The following is a 20396-nucleotide window of genomic DNA, read 5'->3' on the forward strand; positions in this document are numbered from 1 at the left end:
GATTTGGGCCTTTTCTTTCCTTTTTCATATAAGGTTGGCTAAGAGTTTTTCAATTTTGTTGATGCTTTTGGAGAACCAACTCTTGGCTTCATTGATAATTTTATTTTTTTGTATTGTTCCCTTAGTCTCTATTGCATTGATTTCTCCTCTGATCTTTATAATTTCCTACTTTGTATGAGCTTTGTGTTTGTCCTGCTCTTCTTTTTCTCTGATTTCTTTTTTAATTTACTCTGTGACCCATTGGTTATTCAGAAGTGTGTTGTTCAATTGCCACTTCTTTATGAAATTTTTCCTGTTTCTTTTCCTATGGATCTCCAATTTCATTGCACTATGCTGTAATAATATACAGGGGATAATTTCAATTCCTTTGCACTTACTTAAACCATGTTCTATGCATGACTGTGTGGTCTATTTTGGAGAATGACCCATGTGCAGCTGAGAAGAATGTGTATTCTGATTTTGTGGGGTGGAACACTCTGTAAACATCTGTTAAGTTCATTTGTTCAAGAGTTCGATTGAGTTCTAGTATTTCATTACTTATTTTTTGTCTAGTTTATCTATCTATTTGTGACAGTGTGGTATTGAGGTTCCCCCTACAATTGTATTAGTGCATATATGACTTTTCATTTCTGATAGTATTTGTTTTATACAGTTGGGCACACTACTGTTTGATGCATAGATATTTATGATTGCCATCTCTTCCTCTTGGATTCTTCCCTTTACAAGGATGTAATGTCTTCTTTGTCTCTCTTAAGCAGTGTCAGTTTGAAATCTGTTTGATCTGCAAAGAGGATAGCTACTCCTGCTTTTTTTTGGATTCCCGTCACATGGAGTATTGTTTTCCACCCTTTAACTTTCAGTCTGTGAGTTTCCTTTTGAATTAAGTGTGTTTCTTGTATGCAGCATCTTGTTGGATTTTGCTTCTTGACCCATTGTGCCAGTCTATTTCTTTTGATTGGTGAATTGAGACCATTGACAGTGATGGTTATAACTGAAATGTATTGACTTGTCATTGCATGACTTTTTCTTTTTGTTGGGTTCTCCCCCTTTACATTTAATTTCTTGTCATGCTAGATGGGTTGATTCTGCCTTGCTTCCTGGGGTTGTGATCCTCATTGTAAGTTCCTAGAATATTGTCTAAAATTGTTTACAGTGCTGATTTGATATTCATGAAGTTCCTAAGGTGCTCTTTGTCATGAAAGTATCTTATTTCTCCATCCATTTTGAAAGATAGTTTTGCAGGGTACATCAATCTGGATTGGAGGCTCTTTTCTTTTAGAGCTTGGAATACATCACTCCAAGCTCTTCTTGCCTTGATGGTTTGTGTTGAGAAGTCTGCTGTGATTCTGATGGGCTTTCCTTTGTATGTGATGTGTTTCTTTTCTCCAACTGCTTGTAGAACTTTGTTCTTCTGTTCAGTTTCTGGAATCTTAACTATTATATGCCTGTGTGTAGATTTTTTTGATAAAATCTATTTGGAGTCCTATATGCCTCACTTATCTGTATGTCAAGTTCTTTTCCCTTGCTTGGGAAGTTTTCTGCCATTACTTCTGTGAAGAGTATTTTTATGTCATCTGTACTCCCTCCTGTTTCTTCTTTGACTCCAATCAGTCTTATGTTATCCTTCTTTGCATCGTCTAGCAGCTGCTAGATTGATTTCTTGTGTTCCCTTAAAATTTTGAAGCAATTTTTCTTTTCCTGGTCACTAACTGCAATCTTATCTTCTGTATCTGAAATTCTGTCCTCACATTGGTTCATTCTGCTGTGTAGACTTTCAATGGAATTTTCATCTCCTGGAAATCTATTTGCCTCTCTGTCATGGATTCCATTTGTTTCATATGTTGGGATTCCATCATGTTCCTCAGGTCCTCTCAAGATTTATTAATCATGTCTTTTTCTATGAGCACAATCTCTCCTGTTATCTGAGAAATTATTTTTGATTTCATTTTTTCCAGATCCCTTTTGTTGCCAGTTCAGTGGGTCCAGATGATTGAGTATTAGAGTGTTCCATCTCATTTCCCTTTGGGGTTGCTGTCGGTGATCTGGAAGTCTGGTTTTGAGACTTATTTACCTGTCTTCTCATTTTGACCCTGGAGCGGTGCTGTTGGTGCCCACACGGCTCACCTCTTCTGGGCTGTAAGAGGTGGCACAGTGGCTCAGAAGATCCTTCACCTGTGTTGGGAATGGCAGGATGGACAGCAGCCTGGAAGCCCCTTCCTCTGGGCTGGGAGTGGCTTGATAGATGGTGGCCCGGAAGCCCCTTCCTCTGCCCTGTGATCAGTGGGACAGGACAGTGCCCCAGAAGCCCCTTCCTCTAAGCCCAGATCAGTGAGGTGGTAGCTCAGAAGCCCCTTCCCCTTGGCTTTGAGTGGCAGGATAGATGGTGGCTGTGAAGCCCCTTCCTCTAGGCTGGGAGTGGTGGGACAGATGGTGGCCCAGAAACCCCTTCCTCTGGGCCAGGAGCAGTGGGACAGTCACTCAGAAGCCCCTACCTCTGGACTGAGAGTGGCGGGAAGGACAGTGGCCTGGAAGCCCCTTCCTCTTAGCCAGGAGCAATGCGACGGCAGCTCAGAAGCCCCTTCCATTATTATGTTTATTTAGTCTTTGCTACATCCTTTAAAAAAACTATTTTTTTTTCAGTTTTTTAACCTGTAAATATAATTAATCTCAAATTTTAAGAGAACCATGCATTCATTAATTTGATATATTTTGATATAATTGCATGTGAGATTTTAATTGTTTCATAAAATGAACAATTGTTACATAAAATGAACAATTTTTATATTGTTACATTCATTTAAAGAGATGAATCACCCATAGAAGTAGTCCATGATTCAGAGATTACTGTAATGGACTAGACAGGCAAAACTAAAAGGATAGACAGTCTTAGAAAGTGATCTGAAGAAAACATAATAGATTGATGTTTACAGGAAGATTGATAATACAGGTTGCGCATTCCTAATCTTAAAACCTCAAATCTTAAGTGCTACAAAATCCAAAACTTTTTGATCCCTGACATGATGCCACCAGTGAAATCTTCCACACCTGACCTCATGTGATATGCCATAGTTAAACTGTAAGCACTTTAACAGTACTTTACAAAACATCTTTGGGCTACTTTGTATAAGGTGTGTATGAAGGAAAAATGAATTTTTAGGCTTGGGCCCCATCCCCAATATAACATCATGCATATGCAAAAATTCAAAAATCTTAAAAATATACAAATTCCAAAATACTTTTGGTCCCAAGCACTTTTAAATAAGGGATACTCAACGTATATACAGAACTAGGTTAATTGCCCAGAAGAATAACACTAACTTATTTGTGAAAATATAAACAAGAGAGGAAGTAATCGCTCTTGGAAAGGGATGGCTCAGAAACTGGTGCTATAGGATGGTTGTAGGTTTTTAAGTTACAAGAAGGGGAATATACTATTTTCTCTATTTGTATATAAGTTCCTTAGGTTAATCAGTGCCATTTTCATACTTCAATTAATTCAGAACATGATTTTGAAACTAAAGTGCTTTGCATGCTGTGACAATCATTGTAATTTGGGGGATCATAGTGTGCTACTGCCCTTGGATTGTTACATAATTATTCTTTTTTTTTTTTTTTTTGATAGGGTTTTGCTATGTAGTTCAGGCTGGCCTTGAACTACATAGCCTAGGTTGGCCTCAAATTCATGGGAATCCTCAAGCTCCTCTTGAGTGCTAGGATTACAGACATGTGCCACCATGCCCAGCTTAGTTATTCATTTTGATGTACAAATTATCTCACACAGATTGCTAATATCACCAAAGTCAACATAATTAGGTAGAAACAGGACTCAAATTTTGGTCTCTATTCTCCCCTCTCTTATGATACCAATAAAACTTAGAGAGTTTGTTAAAAGTATTGAAAAGAGACTAAGGGTTATCCTTTTAAAATTCATTTCATATTCAATATTATGTAAAGCCCTATCCTGTTAAGTGGAAAAACATATACAAGCATATTAGAAATAGATTTAAAAGTTCATTTGTGGTGCCTAGTGACTAAAATTGTTCCTAAATAATACACTGATGTGTTGTCAAACCAGCAGGAGGGCACTTAACCTACTTTCTAAATGCTGAATCTTATTTTGAGGGTTTAAGCATTTGAAGCTACAGACTTGCCTCTTTGACAGATTTTTGCAGCAAACTGGAAGAAGGATTTCATGACATAACATGCAAAGATGTTACTTGAGGTGTGTTGATAAAGGTGTCAAAGGAAAAATTGCCTTAAGCTTCTAGAGAAGAAGGGGAAATAGAATAAATGTTTAAAGATGATACTGTATTTAGGTTGAAAAAGAAAAATAAACTTTGTATACACACACATACACACACTCACATACACAACACACTCAGATACATAGTCCGTAATGAATCCATCCTGATTTCTCATATGGAGTACTTTGGCTTATATACTGATTTTATATATATATATATATATATATATATATATATATTATATGGATAGATAATTTGCATTATAAATGAAAGAAACTTTTTTATGGTACTAAACTAACAGAGGTGTTAGTTTTTTTGTACTAAACTAACAGAGGTGTTTCACTGAAAATAGAAAAATGCAAATTAAAAGGAGTTCAATATCATTTATTTTAACTATGTAAAAAGATGAATAAAAAAGTTGTATTTTAAATTTGTGAGACTAAATCTAAGGTCTGTGAGATTATATAACTCAAAACAAATACATAATTTATTTGCAGATGAATCTGGACCTAGAAACTGATAATTCTAGGTCATATTAGTAAGGAAAATAAATTTATTCAAGTATATTACTCATCTTTGTGACAAATAATCATATTCATCTGCAAAATATTTCTTAATATTACTGTCAGAAAGGGAACTGGGCAGAATGAACCATTATTCTCACCAAGAAAGACCTTTTTTTATCTTCCTAATAATCAATTTTATCATCTATAAAAGGAGAATATTGTTATGTATTACACAAGTTTCCTTTGGTTTAAAATTAAATAAGATAATCTATGTGAATAATTTTATAAATTTGTCAGCTTTCATTTCACTTATAAATTCTACTCATTATAAATTTTACTCATAGATTTTGAGTCTCAGTGCTTTCCTGTTCTTGGAAGGAGAATATAACAATTAAACAAGCAGAAGTCCTAGCTCTTGTGAAACTAACATTGTTTGGGAAAATTACACCATCAATCATTTGCAGTTGCACTATTGACAGGGATGATGTTTTGGTTTGGATTAGGCACATACTGGTGACACTTCCAAAGGGCTCTGATGGTAGAGTTAGAACTAATTAGGCACAGAAGGAACTTGCTTCAAGCAGGTTTGGGCATGTTTAAATGTTCTGAGGGAGGACTATAAACCTATTTTATGAGAAATGAAACAGCAGTGTGAGTCTAGCTATCACAAAATATAGAGTGGTATAAAATCAAGCTGGTGAGGTAGGTTGTGGTGCATTATTCAGATCCTTGCCAGATTTTTTAGAAATTAGGGATAACGAATATTTTATTAAAGCTTTCAGGTGGAAAGGTTGTATGATGAGGTATATTTTATATGATCTTCCTGGCTACATATTCGAAAAGGGACTAGGAACTGGTAGGAATGGATTTATTGAAATTAATTTAGAGGGTACTTCAGGTGACCAAGTATGAGATGATGGTAGGCAAAGCAGGGTGGTGGTTGCAGAAAGGCATCCTAAAATGGGTCACTTCATCGTCACTTTCATGGATCTAAATGCTCCTCTGTTAAGTGTTGGATTTTCAAAGTGAAACTTAAAGCAGCAGGGCATCTGTGGGACTCTTAAGTTCTGCTCAATTTTCCTAAAGCTGAACCTAGAACAAGTGTACTTGAAGGAAAGGAAAGAATGGAGGAAGAAAGGAAGAAAGGAATAAGAGGTCTATAGCAAAACTCCCCTCCCATCCCTATCCCTGGCAGCCCAGGACACCCATAACCTCTGCCTCTGCAAGTTTTCACTTTGGTATTGGTCCCAACATGCCTCCTGGGGTTCTCCTCCCCAGGCAGGTGCTCAGTGATTGTGACTGGTTCCACCCTCTTTTTCTTTGCACCTTGCTTTTTCTATTTAATAAATCTAAGAGATAAAAAAGTGAAACAACCCTAAATAGCATTTGTGTGTACTGATTTGTTTATTGATGGATGAGTTGAGTAAAGGTCCTTTTTGCCATCTTTTGTGCAGAAATGCATAAACATGCACAGCTATGGGCAGAGACAAAGCTTAGGCAGAAACAAAAGCTACATTATCTAGTATGATAGTCTCAGATATGATGGGATAACAAGTAGGGAGGTTTCATTTTATCAGTTATTTCATTGACAAATATTTTACTTGGTATTTCTGAAGTTACTGTTTATTCCTCTGGCTTGCAGAGTCCAATCTAAGTTCAGAAGATTTACTTCTTTTAAATTTCATGTAAAGGAAAGTAGTCTTGTAAGGCAGTGGAAAAAAGCCCTTCTTTTTGGGATTTTTCTTCAAACAGTTTAGATGAAAGTGACTTTTATGTGATGACATTTATTACTGTTTTTCTTTAAGGTACTTCTGATTTGGTGTACTATTTACTGAAGAGCCCACTTGGGAAGTCACAGCTTAGAGGAAAACAGATGCAGCCTAGATAAACATAAGCCTGTGTGAGAAAGAGGCCTGCAGAAGATGTAAATAAAATAAAACCAATTCACCTCTGGGTGAAATTAAATACAAATGACACACTGTTAATTGTAAATACAGAAGAAGTTATAGAAATGCTTATTGTTATGTTTCATGCACAATACTGAAAAGCCCATGCATTTAGGATCATAATGAATAATTAGAAGTGTATTAGCAGTCAGGTGGTCTTGAGTCATTTTACCATAAATTTTCTAAAGGGTATAGCTCTGGGCTAAAGCACGAGTATAAGGGCAATAAGGAAAAACAAAACAAAACTGAGTCTTTTTCCAGGGAGGACTGAACATCCAACTGGTCTCAGACTGAGGTGGTCTTCCTAGTGTTGAACTTTCAGGCAAATTGTTCTCCTGTGGTGAAAGGTGACTTTCATCAAGTGACTCCTGAACCTACCTGTCTCAAGTTGGTGGGTCCTAGAGGAATTCGATTCATGCAGGCTGCTGTGCCCTTGTGGTGCACAACTTATCTAAGCCTTCATTAGCATCAGAAAATTCACTTCCCTGTTGTCTCCAGGAAGACAAATTAAAACTTGCAAAAGTACCAGAATTAAGTGTTTTTTGAGCTCTGAAAATTAACTAAAGGCTGGAAAACCTGAGAGTGTTAATTGAAGAAAAATGGTCAGATCATGCACAAGTTTTATGGTGTTTGAACTCATTTCAGTACTATCTGCCATTCCACATGTCAGGGGTAACTTTGAAAAATAACAGCCCATATTCTCAGAATCAGAAGTGACATAACTGAGCTACAGCTCCTTCTAAGCCTAATTTCCCAAACCTTGCCATTACAGTATTTGATCTCTTTAGTGGTTCCCTGGGAAACTCCATACAAAATACTTGTCTATTATTTAACCTAACAGAATTTACCCAGTGGTAAATGACTCAGAAAATATGTATCAGCAAGGACATTAAGGTACTACTGCCTGAGGCAAAGGGTAACATTTGAGAGAAATAGTATGCTAACCAAAAAGCTTAAAAGGCAGGGAGATGGCTATAGGACTTTGAAACCTCTAATATGTTCCTTGGAGAACATATAAGCCCATTTATATACATAGAATTATAGACTTGTTAAGTAAAATCGGAGAGAATACATGAAGTATGTTTTCTTATCATAATGGATATGTTAGAAAATACTATCAGAAACAAATTTGAGTAAAGATTTGGATACTAACAACACTCTCTTGGTAACGAATGGGTTGAATAGTATAAGGGGAATTAGAAAATATCTTTATATGAATAAAATTGGAAATGAGAGGTATACTTATGAGGATGAAGTGAAATCAGTACTGAGAAGGAAATTCATAGACATGAATGCTTCCATTAGAAAAGAGAAAAAAATTTAAATCAGTAACTTAATCTTTTACCTAGAAAAGTAGAAAAGGAAGAGCACTAAATTCAGAGTGAGCAGAGGAAGGGAATAATTAAGATTAGAGGATAAGCAAATAAAATAGAAAATATACACAAGACCAAATATTAGTGTTTCGAAAAGATCAATGTGGAAAACTTTTAGCTAGACTAACCAAAAATAAAGAGAAAATTACTGAAATTGAAGGCAAAAAGAAGGAATAATCAAAACCAAACTTAAGAAAGAAAAGATAAGGAAGTGCTATGAAGAATTTTATGCTAACTAATTAAATAATAGGAAATGGAAAAATTCTTGGAAAGCATAAAAATAATGAAACTGATTCAAGAAGGATAGAATATTTGAATGTACCTGTAAAAAGTAAAATGATTGTGTTCTTAGTGAAAGAACTCACAAAGAAAAGTGTAGGATTATATGGCTTTATAATTTCATTCTTTTTGGAGAAAAATTAGCACCAAACCTTATAACCTCTTGAAAAAAATAGGAGTAGAGGGAAGACGTTTTAACTCATTTATGAGGCTAATATTATTCTGATGCAAAACCAAACAAAGACATCACAAGGAAAGAAACTATAGACCAATATTTTCTATGAATATAAATGTAAAAATCTTTAACAAAATGCTGGCAAACCAAATCCAGTAGCATGTGAAATGCATTATTCAGGAAGACCAAGTGGGATTTAGACAAAGAATGCAAAGCTTGTTCAATATATGAAAATCAAGCAATGCAATGCATGATAAATAGAATAAAAAAATTATATGATCATCCCCATAGATGCAGAAAAGCAATAAAAACTCAATAAGCTAGGAATGGAAAGTATATTAGCCTTTTGTTCTTTACTATGATGAAATACTTGAGCCAGGCTAACTTTATAAAAAAAATTGATTTATTTAGGTCATAGTTTCAGATGTTCAAATGTATAGTGTCAGCTTCAACTCAGCTCTGATGAATACCTTGGGGATAATGGTGTCACAATGGTGGGAAAATTTGTGGAAGGAAGAGATCACATATTCGAATACGAAGCGTGAGAAAGATTCAGAGTTTGGGCTTATTCTCTTATAACAACTTACTTTTAGGCAAGTTCAAGGATTCCATGTAAACGACCTTAATTGCTTTCAAAGCCAACTCCCTCAATGTCCTCTCAAAAGTCCTACCACTTCTCTGTGCCACTTGGGACCGATTTTCCTACATATAGACCCTTGGGGAATTTACTCCATGAATATGTGAACTATAGCAGAAGGTTACTTCCTCAGTCTGATAAAGGGCATTTATGAAAAACCTAAAACTAACACTAGAGTGAATGTTGAAGGACTAAAAGATTTTCCATAAGATCAGGAGCTAGGTAAGAATGTTTATTCTCTCTACTACTGTACACCAGTGAGTGGAAGTTCTAACTAGGGAGCTTAAAGAAAAAAGTTATAATTTTAAAGGAAGTACAATATTTATATTTGCTGATGACATGGTCTTCTGTATAGACAAATTTAAACTTGATTGATCAGAGAAAAACTACTCAGAGCTAATCCTGGGTATAAACTTCATAGTATATAGGTTCAATATAAAAATCAGATATATTTCTGTACAATTATAATAAATTATTTGAAAAAAAATTTAAAATTTCATCTGAAATTACATAAAAATTAAAATATACAGAAATAAACATACCCAAATATGTACAAATTTGTACACTGAAAATTTAAAAAAGTTTTTGTTAAATTCCTTTATTGGTACATTTTAGGTATACAACACTATTACGTTTCTCATTGGGAATTGTACCTTTATATAATGCATCTTGGTTCTTATTTTTACCCCATTCCTAGCCTTCCCTTCACCCCCTCCACCCTTCCCTATTTACAAAGAGTTTATTTCCATTTATTCCATTTCTCAAGATTTTTCCTTTCCCTTCTTTCCTTTCCTCTACCCCTCCCACTACCCCTACCCCTTTGGACCTTTGCTTCCTATTTTGCATTATCAATTATTCATTCTAATCATTGGTACATTTTAGGTATACAATATAATGACATTCATCATTGGAAATTTGCACCTTTACATAATCTCTCATGCTTCTTATTATTCACCCTTGCCGAGCCCTCCCTTCAACCCCTCCAGTCCTCCCTATTTACAAATATTTCGTTCCTGTTTTTCCATTTTCTCATATTAATCCCATTCCCTTCTATCCATTCCCCTAGCCCTCCTACTTCCTTCACCTTTGACCCTTTTCTTCCTATTTCACATTACCTATTATACATTTAGTCCTTATTTACACTTTCAGTTTCTCACATCAGAGAAACTATTTGGTATTTATACATCTGTGTCCTCTTTATTTCACTTAAGAGTACCACCTCAATGTGCATCCACTTAGCTATAAATGTCTCTGATTTCTCATTTGTTATGGCTGAGTAGTACTCCATTTTATAAAAAAAACCCCACATTTTCTTGGTCCAGTCTCCAGTTGATGGGCATTTGGGCTGTTTCCAAGTTTTAGCTATTACAAACTGTGCTGCTATGAACATGGGTGCACATATATCACTGTGGTATGATTCTTTGAATTCTTTGGGGAAGATACCCAGCAGTGGAATAGCGGGACCAAGTGGAATTTCCAGTACTAGATCTTTGAGGTATCTCCATGCTGACTTCCACAGCGGGTGCACCAGTCTACACTCCCACCAACAGTGGAGCAGGGTTCCTCTTTCCCCACAGCCCCACCAGCATTTGTTATTGGTTGATTTCATGATAGCAGCCATTCTTTCTGGAGTGAGGTGGAATCTCAGCGTTGCTTTCATTTGCATCTCTCCAATGACCAGTGATGTTGAACATTTTTTCATATATTTATTTGCTATTTCTACTTCTTTGTCTGAGAAATGTCTGTTCATTTCAGATGCCCATTTTTGGATTGAGTCTTTAAATTTGGAAAGTCTGATCTTTTTTAAGTTCTTTATTGATTCGATATAGTAGAATTTTGTCTGAGGAAAAGCAGGTGAAGATTTTTTCCCACATTGTGGGTTGCCTCTTCACACTGCTGGTGGTTTCTCTTGCTGTGCAGAAGCTTTTTAATAAGAAGAAATCCCACTTGTTGATTGTTTTTGCTAGTTCATGGGCAACTGACATTTTGTTCATAAAATCTTTTCCTACCCCAATGTCTTCAAGAGTTCTACCTAACCTCTGTTCCAACTCATTCAGTGTTTCTATTTTAATATTTACATCTTTAATCCATTTCAATTTTAGTTTATTGCGTGGCAAGAGATATAGGTCTAGTTTTAATATTTGGCAAGTTGAAATCCAGTTTTTCCAGCACCATTTATTAAAGAGGCTATCTTTCCTCCAGTGAGGGTTTTTGGCTCCTTTGTCGAAGATGAGATGGCTGAGTGTGTCTGGCATTGTTTCTGCATCTTCTAACCTGTTCCACTGGTCCTCAAGTCTGTTTCTTTGCCAGTATCATGCTGTTTTTATCACAGTAGCTTTGTAGTAGAGTTGCAGGTTGGGGATTGTGATACCCCCTGCCATGTCTCTGTTACCTAGAATTGCTTTTGCTATTCTGGGTCTCTTCTTGTTCCAAATGAATTTTTGGATTGTTTTCTCAAGGTCTATGAAGTATGCTGCTGGAATCCCAATTGGAATTGCATTAAATTTATATAGCAGTTTTGGAAGTATGGCCATTTTCACTCTATTAATCCTTCCTACCCAGGAGCAGGGGATGCCTGTCCATTTTCTGGTATCTTCAATCTCTCTTTTCAGAGTGCTATAGTTTTTAGTGAAGAGGTCTTTGATTTCTTTCGTTAGGTTGATCCCTAGCTATTTCAGATTTTTGGATGATATTGTGAAAGGAATTATTTGCCCTATTTCTCTCTCAGTGAGTCTGTCATTGGTGTAGAGGAAAGCTATTGATTTTTGTGTGTTGACCTTGTAACCAGCTACTTGACTGAATTTGGTTATTAAGTCTAGAAGACTTTTGGTGGAGTTCTTGGGGTCTTCTATATACAGTATCATGTCATCTGCAAATAATAACAATTTGACTTCTTCATTTCTTATCTTTATTCCTTTTATTTCTTTCTCTCGTCTAATTGCCCTGGCTAATGTTTCCAGAACTATATTGAACAAGAGTGGTGATAATGGACATCCTTGTCTTATTCCTGATATTAGTGTGAAGGATTTCAGTTTTTGACCATTTAGTATGATATTGGCTGTTGGTTTTTCATATATGGCTTTTATCAGATTGAGGTAGAGACCATCTATTCCAATTTTTGTAGGGTTTTTATCATAAATGCATGTTGGATTTTGTCAAATGCTTTTTCTGCATCTATGGAGATAATCATATGGTTTTTGTCCTTGGCTCTATTGATATAGTGCATTACATTGATTGATTTGCATATGTTGAACCACCCAGGCATCCCTGGGATGAATCCCACTTGATCAAGGTGTATGATCTTCTCTATGATCTTCTGTTTTCTATTTGCCAGTATCTAATTAAGGATTTTTGCATCGATGTTTATTAGTGAGATTGGCCTATAGTTCTCCTTTTCGATTGGGCCTTTCTCTGTTTGGGGGATCAAGGTGATGCTTGCTTCCAGGAATGAATTTGGGAGCATTGCTTCCCTTTCAATTTCATTGAAGAGTTTAAACAGTAGTGGCAGTAGTTCCTCTCTAAATGTCCTGTAGAACTCAGGAGTGAAGCCATCAGGACCTGGGCTTTTCTTAGTTGATAAGTTTTTAATTACATTTTCAATTTCATTGGTTGATATTGGGTTATTTAGAATTTTTAGGTCTTCTTCGTTCAACTTTGGTAATTCATATGTATCTAAGAATCTGTCCATTTCTTCTGTGTTTTCCATCTTATTGGCGTATAGGTTCTGGAAGTAGGTATTGATGATCCTCTGGATTTCTGCTGGGTCTGTTGTAATTTCACCCTTTTCATTCCTAATTTCATGGATTTGGGCCTTTTCTTTCCTTTTTCTGATAAGGTTGGCTAAGGGTTTGTCAATTTTGTTGATTCTTTTGAAGAACCAACTCTTGGCTTCATTGTTTTTTTTGTATCATTCTCTTAGTCTCCATTGCATTGATTTATCCTCTGATCTTTATAATTTCCTCCCTTGTATGAACTCTAGGGTTGTGCTGCTCTTTTTCTAGAAGCCTGAGGTTCTGCATCAGGTTGTTTAATTGGGCTTGTTCTGTTTTCCTAATATGCGTATTCACTACTATGAATTTCCCTCGTAAGACTTCTTTCATTGTGTACCATAGATTCCGATATGTTGCATTGTCATTGTCATTTAATTGTAGGAACTGTCTGATTTGTTCTCTAATTTCCTCTGTGACCCATTGGTTATTCAGAAGTGTGTTCAATTTCTACATGTTCATGAAATTTTTTGAGTTTCTTTTGCTATGGATCTCCAATTTCCTCGCACTATGGTCTGATAATATATAGGGGATAACTTCAATTCCTTTGCATTTACTTAAACATGTTCTATGTGTGAGTATGTGGTCTATTTTGGAGAATGATCCATGTGCAGCTGAGAAGAATGTGTATTCTGATTTTGTGGGTTGGAACACTCTGCAAACATTTCTTAAGTTCATTTGTTCAAGAGTTCGATTCAGTTCTAGTATTTCATTGTTTATTTTTGGTCTAGTTGATGTATCTATTTGTGACAGTGGGGTGTTGAGATCCCCCCACTACAATTGTATTAGTGCATATATGACTTTTTATGTCCGTTAGTATTTGTTTTATATAGTTGGGCACACTATTGTTTGGTGCATAGATATTTATGATTGTCGTCTCTTCCTCTTGGATTCATCCCTTTACAATGATGTAGTGTCCTTCTTCATCTCTCTTAATCAGTGTTGGTTTGAAATCTACTTGATGTGCAAAGAGGATAGCTACTCCTGCTTTTCTTCGGGTTCCTGTCCCATGGAGTATTGTTTTCCACCCTTTGACTTTCAGTCTGTGAGTTTCCTTTTGAATTAAGTGTGTTTCTTGTATGCAGCATATTGTTGGATTTTGCTTCTTGACCCATTCTGCCAGTCTATTTCTTTTGATTGATGAATTGAGACCATTAACGTTGATGGTTATAACTGAAACACACTGACTTGTCATTGCCATGACTTTTTCTTTTTGTTGGGTTCTCCCCCTTTCCATTTAATTTCTTGTCATGCCAGATGGGTCATTCTGCTTTGCTTCCTGGGGTTGTGATCCTTAATGTCTGTTCCTAGGATATTGTGTACAATTTTTTGGAGTGCTGGGTTGGTATTCACAAAGTTCCTAAGATGCTCTTTGTCATGAAAGTATGTTATTTCTCCATCCATTTTGAAAGATAATTTTGCAGGGTACCTCAATCTGGGTTGGAGGCTGTTTTCTTTTAGGGCTTGGAATATGTCACTCCAAGCTCTTCTTGCCTTGATGGTTTTTGTTGAGAAGTCTGCTGTGATTCTGATGGGCTTTCCTTTGTATGTGATTTGTTTCTTTTCTCTGACTGCTTGGAGAACTTTGTTCTTCTGTTGAGTTTCTGGAATCTTAACAATTATATGCCTATGTGTAAATTTTTTTTTGATCAAGGCTATTTGGAGTCCTATATGCCTCACTTCTCTGTATGTCAAGCTCTTTTCCCCTGCTTGGGAAGTTTTCTGCCATTACTTCTGTGAAGAGATTTTTTTTATGTCATCTACACTCTCTCCTGTTTCTTCATTGACTCCAGTCAGTCTTATGTTATTCTTCTTTGCCTCATCTAGCAGCTGCTGGATTGATTTCTCATGTTCTCTTATAATTTTGAAGCAATTTTTCTTTTTCTGGTCACTAATTGCAATCTTATCTTCTATATCTGAAATTCTGTCTTCACATTGGTTCATTGTGCTGTGTAGGCTTTCAGTGGAGTTTTTCATCTCCTGGAAATCTATTTTCATGTGTTTTATGGATTCCATTTGTTTCCTATTTTGGGATTCCATCATGTTCCTGAGCTCCTCTCCAGATTTATTAATTATGTCTTGTACTAGGAGCACCATTTCTCCTGTAATCTGAGAAATTATTTCTGATATCATTTTTTCCAGATCACCTTTTGTTGCCAGTTCAGGGTCCAGGTGGTTGAGTATCAGAGTGTTCCATCTCATTTCCCTTTGGGGTTGCTGTAGGTGATCTGGAAGTCTGGTTTTGAGACTTATTTACGTGTTTTCTCATTTTGACTGGGGGTGCAGGGAGGTGCTGTTGGCACCCGTGAGGATCACCTTCTCTGAGCTGGGAGAGGTGGGACAGGCACTGGGAGCAGTGGTTGGGATGGTGGCCCAGAAGCCCCTTCCTCTGGGCCAGGAGCAGTGGGACAGAAGGCAGCCCAAAAGCCCTTTTCTCTGGGCTGGGTGCAGTGGGAGGGATGGTGGCCAGGAAACCCCTTCCTCTGGACCAGGACCAGTGGGATGGTGGCTCAGAAGCCCCTACCTCTGGGCCGGGAGTGGTGATACCCAGTACTATGGTCTGGTGGTCCAGTGTCCTCTGCATCTTTGTCATAAAAACATTATTAAAGAAATTATAAGAAATGGAAAGAAATTTAAAAAATGACTGAAATAAATGGAGAAACCCTTTTGTTAATAGATTGAAAACCTTAATATTAAGGTAAAATACTTCTCAAATTGAGCTACAGATTCAATGCAATCTTTGGCTGAATTTTTGCAGAATTTACATTTATTCTAAAATTATCAAAATTCAAGGGCCTTCAACAGCCATAACACTCTTGGAAAATGAGAATATTATTAGTTTTTCACTCTTGATTATTTAAAAACTTATTGATCTAGTATAAAAATTAAAAATGTGGCATTGTTATTAGATTACACATGTGATTGAGCTCGATAGAACTGAAAATCCAAGAAACCAATACATGCAGTACATTGACCACAGGAAAACTGCCTATACATTTGTGGCCAATTGATTTTTTGACAACAGTGCCCAAACTATTTAATGAAAAAAGAATAATCTTTTCCACAAATGGGCTGACTATTGGATATTCTTAAGCAAAAGATCCTTTTATAACTGTTTGTTTCCAATTGTTTGTTTCATCAAATAAAAAAGGTGACTTATTCAGTTTGTGATTATAAATTTGATGATATATTTTAATGAGATTTTTGACACATAGCTTTGAAACAGTAGAAAGAATTGTCTGACAATGTTGAATTGGACTGACAATATTCCTCCATTACCATCTACATATTTTTGACACAAATATAATGAAGGAAACATATTTTGTATCTGGAACAGTTACAACTACAACTAGTCTTTTTTTAATATGTCCTTTACTTTCCCTGGAAAGGAACCAGTTTAAAATATCCTAACCATGTTTAAACAATTGATTAAATCTATGATAACAGTATATATTTGAAACATATAAGCCAAAACATGAACTTGCGAATGCACAAAAATTAAAAAAATGAATCCCTTCCAAGTACAAGTAATTGTGAAAGCTTTTCCTTTAAATTAAAGAATAAATGCACACACACACACACACAAACACTGAGAAGTGCAAACAAAACAGAGAAAGAGGAATAATTTGCTACTGCAATTTTTCAGTAATTTGTGACCAGTATGAGTATCTAGAGATCAGTACCTCTCTACATATTCTTACCTGCCACCCTTCATGCTGCTCTAAGAAATTTCTTTTTATTCTATCTTTGCCATTAAAAGTGAATGTTGAATGGACTGTTCTTGGTGGGCTGAATGTCTATTGCACTGAGAATTAATGCAAAACTTTGGTACTGAATTACAACTAGACCAAGTAAGTAGGAGATTGAGTTAAATTGCTAGAGCTGATGTTAAGGCAGAGGTAGTGACTCAGATGGAGGCCTAGGCAGCTGATGTCAGACTTGGCCACTGGCAGAAGCAAGGATATTGTGCAAAATAATGATGTCTCAAACTGAGGCTGAGGCTTGGACACTGAAGTTTAGATAGCAGTCAGCAAAAGAAAGATTGAAACACAGTTCATTGCTCTAACTAGACAACAGAACCTGAAGAAATGTCCAAAGCAAAGGCTGAGCATATATCCAGAAACTGCCCTATCAAGATTAATACCATGAGGCTGGGCATGATGGCATAATCCCAGCATTCAGGAGGCTGAGGCAGGAGGAGTGCCCTGAGTTTGAGGCCAGCCTGAGTTACATAGTGAGTTCAAGGTTAGCCTACGAAAAAAAAAAAAAAAGATTAATACCCTGTCTAAGTTAATAAAAGAAAGAGTCGAACAGTGGCTGTGAACTGGAACTGACATTAGAATTACCCTTTAGTCAAATTCAAAGTTGTAGCCAGGACTGACACTAGCACAATGTAGTGTATAACAATGTGAATATACCAAAGGCCCCTGAATTGTTGATTTAAAATGACCAGCATTATGATATATGAATTTCATCTCAATAAAACAAAAACAAAGATATTTGGAGTGGTATCCATCCTTGAACATCCTATTATAATCTAGGGTGTAGAGGTAAGAATAATTCAAATAATATTTTTTTTTAAAGTTACCAAAGAAAATAGAATTTAGGAAAAAAGTAAAAATATGGAACCTTCAGTCTAGCTGTGAAAAAAACTAAAAAGTTTGTAAATTGAACCATATAATGTTCTTTATATTAACCACATTTGTTGTTTTTTGAGCTCGACAGGAAGAAAAAACTATTCAAATTAAGGCAGGAGTGGGATATTGCCTTGAGCATTGTCTACACTTTCCTTCTGATGTTTGGCGCTTCAGACTAAATTACCTCTAAAAATAGAGTTTTGCTACTGTCATTGTAATCAGAAATCAGAAATCAAGAAAAGGCTTGTGAGAGTTTTGCTTCTAGTTCTAGAACCAAATTCAGATCATTGTGCTTGAAAATTGCTTTGCTTAATTGTTACACCTAAGGATCCTTTAAAAACGAGGTGCCAATACCATGTACACATTTGCCCAACATCTATTTTACAAGGAAAAGAACTTCAATTGTTGAAAACAGTAATCCCTACTTTGGAGTTAGGCAGGATTTTAAATGACTTCTTATAATTAGGATAAGGTTAGAATAACCAGCAGTCAAGAGAATGAGGGCAAACTCTCTTATTTTTTTTTAAACTTTGCATGGAATTGGCTGGATTGTTAAACTAAAATATTATTAATGACGATCAAAGGAAACAGCAGACACAATAATCATGATTTCAGAATATCTTCAGGTGTAAATCACAGTAAGTAAAATACCAAGTTATATATTTTGAAAGTGTTTTAAAATTTGCCTATATATATAAGCATAACAAAAGAACTACTCAAGAAAATACATACCACCATCTAACTAGTAATACAAAATACTGCACTGCTTTAAGAAACAACATAAATTACAGTTACTGAAGGAAACTATCTATAATCCTAAAGAATCAGTTCATTTAAAATTCACTTTCTGGCGGGGCGGGGCGCGGTTCCAGGCTGCTAGGCTGCTAGGGCACCTGAGTGGAGGTGGGCTGGGTGACTAGCCGGTTTTGCCCCAGGTGGTCCTATGGCGGCTGTACACCCCCCCCCCCCCCCACGAAGGAGCAGCTGGAGGAGCAGCTGCGCCCGCTGCCCGCTCAGGACTACTTCCAGGTGCCTGGCGCGGACCGCCTCCTTTATCCTCATCTCTACTCAAGAGCATGCATTAATTTTAGGAATCCTGATGACATCCTTCTGTTCAGAGATCGTTTTGATGGATATGTCTTCATGAGCAGTAAAGGCCTGGAGTATCCTGCCGTGGTAGAGTTTGCCCCATTCCAGAAGATAGTCAGGAGGAAGCTGAAGAAGAGAGACACCAAGATGGGGAGCATCGAAGACGATCCAGAGTATACAGTTTTTAGAAACTTACAGCATGGAAGAAGAGAGAATCAGTGCCAACCCTGAAACTCTTCTGGGAGAGATAGAGCCAAAGACGAGAGAACTTGTTGCTAGAAGAACTGCACCTCTTTTGGATTATATTAAAAGCAGAAAATTAGAAAAGCAGAGAATTCGAGAAGAGAAGCGAGAAGAATGAAGGAGGAGGGAGTTAGAAAAGAAACGCTTGCAGGAGGAAGAAAAAAAGAAAAAGATGAGAAGAAGAAAGATACAGGAGGAAAGAAGCAGATAAACAAAAGACAACTATTGAGACAGAAGTGAGGATAAAGCTTCTTAAGAAACCAGAAAAGGAAGAGGAACCAAACACAGAAAAACAAAAAGAGGTGAGGAAGTCAGCATTGGAGATGGAAAACAGGAAACCTGTGCCCCCTCCACCTTGGTGAGAGCCAGGCCTTCAGAGAGCCCGAGCCCAATAGGGATGCACAGGGAGAAGTCCCAGGATGAAAATGACAAAGAGCAGAGAGACATGGAGAGAAGAATCCAAGGACCTGAAACACCAGAATGCCACTCAGATGATGTTAGAAAGTACAGTGGTCACTCTGAGTTTTGACAGGTTTCCTAGAAGGAATGAAGATGAGCTGAGATGGAGGAGAGCGATTCAACCAAGACAGAGGGAAGAAGGAGAGCTAGGACAGGGGCATCTCTGTGGGGACAGCAGAGAGCCCTGCCAGGGAGCAGGAAGGGGCCTGCAGCCCGGCACTCTGAAGGGAGCGCCCAGAAAGTAGGGGCCTGCAATCCACTTGTCTGCACCCTGAGTGGGCACTGTGCTTCTGCAGGCTCACAACCACTGTTTCTAAACAAATTCTCTTATTAAATCAGGTAGGAATCTGTAACAACAACAACAAAAAGTTCACTTTCCCTACCATATAATCTCCTATGATGCATGAAATAAAGTACATATATGTACTAAGTAATAAGTAATTTTGGTAGCTTTTCACAGTGATGTAGAGTTGAGAAAAAAAAAGGTTTAGAATTAATGACTAAACTTGGTCTGTATGCTCTCAGTAAAGCTCAAGAAATATTTTAGTTTTATATTTGCAGACAGGAATAAACACTTTTTATAAACAATAGCATTAATATAGACATGCCCTCTGCCTACTGTTCTTGAGTTAAAACAGACTATTTTAAGGAAACTAAGTGAACACTAAAAATTTGAACTAAGATGCATGTTCCTTTTTAATCTTGATATCAGGAATGAAGATTTTTATTTTGTACTTCATTTCCAACAGCTTGTAGTGAGAATATGCATTGTAAGTAAATTTTCATTTTATCATTGTACTAATTGACAACCACCTGAGACAATTTTTGTACATATTTTATAAAAGTGGTATTAAAATTAGCAAAGGAAAAAAAAAGTAGAAATAACACGAAAGCTATTAGATTAGCAAAATCTGGTTTTAAAATAAGCCAAAGATAGAGAAATGGCTAATTCTGGAAGGCACTACTCTCACACTTCAAACAAGTCCAAAGCAAAGCAAAACAATGAATAGAAAAAGGAAATCCTTTGGGGCAACTTTATGC

The 20396-nt window shown here is 36.6% G+C and overlaps 1 pseudogene; it reads left to right on the forward strand.

Moving 5' to 3' along the window:
• The first annotated feature begins 16742 nt into the window (after positions 1-16742).
• On the forward strand, positions 16743-19600 carry LOC101708950 (regulator of nonsense transcripts 3A-like; annotated as a pseudogene).
• The last annotated feature ends 796 nt before the right edge of the window (positions 19601-20396 follow it).

The sequence above is a fragment of the Heterocephalus glaber genome, unplaced genomic scaffold, assembly GCF_053883595.1.
Source record: "Heterocephalus glaber isolate CG9 unplaced genomic scaffold, H.glaber_assembly_v1.0 deba00001481, whole genome shotgun sequence".
NCBI classification, from domain to species: Eukaryota; Metazoa; Chordata; class Mammalia; order Rodentia; family Bathyergidae; genus Heterocephalus; species Heterocephalus glaber.